The sequence below is a fragment of the Lupinus angustifolius genome, chromosome LG18 (assembly GCF_001865875.1).
Source record: "Lupinus angustifolius cultivar Tanjil chromosome LG18, LupAngTanjil_v1.0, whole genome shotgun sequence".
Lineage (NCBI taxonomy): Eukaryota > Viridiplantae > Streptophyta > Magnoliopsida > Fabales > Fabaceae > Lupinus > Lupinus angustifolius.
In genome coordinates, this window is record NC_032026.1 from 10,118,964 (window position 1) to 10,122,312 (window position 3,349).

General features: G+C 33.2%; 1 long non-coding RNA gene across 1 annotated transcript; it reads right to left on the reverse strand.

The window, feature by feature from the left end:
* LOC109332737 lies at positions 2,291 to 3,349 on the reverse strand. Its single transcript, XR_002105935.1, has 4 exons — positions 3,064 to 3,349; positions 2,899 to 2,983; positions 2,497 to 2,590; positions 2,291 to 2,408 (listed from the first exon to the last, which is right to left on the reverse strand). It is a non-coding gene; the product is annotated as an uncharacterized LOC109332737 (long non-coding RNA).

The window sequence follows — 3,349 nt, forward strand, 5'->3', positions numbered from 1 at the left end:
CAACGGCTGAATATGTTCTTGACATACTCATGAACAACATACTTAAATCTCATCAACATCCATTGGTTGAATGTTGAGAGATCAAGGATTGAAGATGGAAGAAACAATGAGAAATGAGAGAAAAATGAAGAGAGAGCTTTTTACCTTCTCTTGAAAATTTTGCAAATGAGAGAGTGTGAGAGTGAAGTGTGAAGTGTAGAGTATTTAATGAGAGAAGGAAATCAGATTTCCCTCTAGGAAATCATTACAAAATCTCATAGGGTGGCTAATGATGATTTCATGAGATTGAGTGATGTGAGGTTTGCTTTATGGAAAGTCAAATCTCACATCCCAATGCGAAATGATCACCTTGTGGACACGTGCGATAAACATTTCCAAGTATTACCGGTCAATACTCGTTCCGAGTATTATCGGTCAATACTCAATCGGGTATTATAAATTGCACGATCCTAATATTCGGTTAGAATTTGGGATTTCAACATTTTGAGTGAAAAATATTTAGAAAATAGGTATGGGTGTAATTAGAGTCTATATTGACAAGAAATGAAATTATGAAGCCAACGGCGCAATCGGAATTCGATTCCGAGCTACGGAACTCAAAAACCACTTTTTGAGCCGTACCGGGTGAGATTCGGCCCTGACAGTGGTCCGAAACTGACTGTCTTCAAAAATCATGAAAATTTACCACCAAATTAGAAATAAAATTTCAAGACTAAAACTCAACTAGAGTTTTGTCTAATTCTTTACCGAAAATTCCCAGAAATTCATTTTCAAAAATATAATTAATAACAATATTAATAAAACCTTATAATTCAAAATCGTAAAATTCGCGGTGTTACAGGCATCCTCAGATAGGGCAGAAGATCCCAACCTCTTAAGTAGAGTGAGATATGCTAAACATTCAGGATCATAATCAGCAGTTGCTGAGAGTGATTGCTATATTAAAAAACACGTAATGTCGTATTAGTGGAGTTTTGGAACAAATATGGTAGAAGAGAATGATAAAATAACAATAGACATTGGGCTTACACATTCAAAACCATCATCTTCTTTAAAAGCTAGACCCAAAGACTTCCCTTTTTCCAAAGCACTAAGGTCATGTACATATAAGTACATATCCAGTAAAAAGAAAAGGAAAATAATTAGTTTTATATGATCCTAGTTGAGTTCAATTGTTATTTACCTCCATGTGCATATTCTAAATTTTCTTGTGAAATTTAAAAGTTATTGGTTATAACTTCGTACCTATGTGAAAATACTACCTACTAAGTATTATGCATATAGTACCTACTAAGGATTCTGCATATAGTTGCTTCTTTCACTGCATTTTGTGCTATCAAGCCTTCATATTTTGTAGCATATTGTGATTGGTACTTCCTATAATTTGTTGTGGGAGTTACTACTACTTGTATATTTAAGACTTAGAACTACTTGTAGTTAATTAAGATTCACATATAGATGTTATTCATTAGAGTTTTCTATATTACTTTTGTGTTTTCTATATTATTGAATGTTGTATATCATTGTTATAGAAAATGTTAAATAATGACATTTCAAAAGCTTCTAATCATACTTGATCAAGTGCAATCCTCTCTAATAATCAGGCAATAAGTTGTGAATCTTCTGAGACTTGAATGACAGAACAACGTTTGTAGGTTGGTTAGAGTTTGACCTTGAAGGCTAGTGATTTGGTCACAAGGTCATCCACGGCTTGAGGAATAGACATTGGATTAAATTCACCCTCCTGGATGAAAAAGAAAACTTTAATGAATAAAAAATGCAGTACTTTCATTTCCTACAAATTCAATTGACCTAATGTTAAACGTTACCAATATCATCAACTCTTTCAGATCAACAACTGGTTGTTTGATCAACTGCTCACACTCTCGATTCCATAAGACAAATTTCATGTCGTCCTTACAATAACTAACCCTGACTTCCACTCTAAACCTAATAATTTTAAATAACAATTAGCACATTAACAATTTAAGACCAAACATATTGCAGGAAAATTAATTAATACCTAGGAACAACTTCTTGCAAGTACTTCCCACAACCAGGGCAGTTAAAAGGTATCCTAATTGCACCAACCTTTCTATTGCACTAGGGGCAGCCATCATAGTACCATCCATTAGCTAAGAGTTTCTCAATCTTATCATAAGTAACACAAACATATTCCTTAACATGCAAATGTAAAGACAATGGACAACAATGTTACTAATTATTTTAAGCAAGAGGGAGCTAGAATGTAGGAGAGTTAGAATAATACCTGCCCAACCGGAATCAATTCGCATATTGTTTTCACATTTGCATTATGGAAAAACTTATCTTGAGACCCACCTTGAGAGCATGAAGACGATTGGCTCATTCGTTGGCTATATGATTCATAGGATTTACTTGTGTCCAAACTATTACATATAAACATGTTATAGGTGAAATCACACCCAATATAAAGCTGAAATTTTGATAGAAAAGTTGTTAGGAAATTTTGTTAACCTGCTTGTGAAAAGTTGAATATGTGGAATGTTGTCATCATTGATAAAAAGCTTTGAACCATACATAGTATTTTGAATAGTCACCGGATACCCTCCTATGAAATTTAAAGAAGTGTCATACGCAGATTATATTCACTATTATTTGCTTTCATGTAATAAACATATATTTAACATTAAAACAACATTTAGCATCACAGATCTTGGCAAGGGTGAGGATGACAACAATAGGACCAAACTTATGATTCTCTTCAAATTTCAGTAATTGCCCAGCAAATTGGCCCCACAATGTATGACTAAGAGTATTTCCCCTACAACATTAGTTGGTAGCAAATAAATTGTTAAAGGTTGTCATTGTTGTAACAAAATTCATAACTTTATATAAAGGGCTTTAAATTCAAATAACCTTTGGTCTCTCATGAAGAACACCACTTTCTTTGGGGTGGATTCAGGCTGACTCATCTCAATATCTATAAACTCGCCAATAACATCTAAAAAATAATAATCCATTAGGTAGCATATAGAATAATCGAAATAATTTTAAACTATATTCAAAATGTGTTACACTTACCAACTAAGACATCAGTAACAACAACTTCATTAAAAATGTCCTCAAATGTAGTGAAGTGATAAACATACGGTGGAATTTCAGACAGTTCATTCATTTTCATTATCGTACCTTTTTGGAAGATAAGCTTGAAGGGTTGGTTCGAACCTCTATATAGACCTTCATTAAGAACCACATCGAAATTTTCAGCAATGTAACTACTCCCTTCTTCCAGTTGAGGCTCCTATTGTGAAATTTGATAATTTTTAACAACAACTTGTATTTTGTCTCCCTGAAATAAAATTAAAAG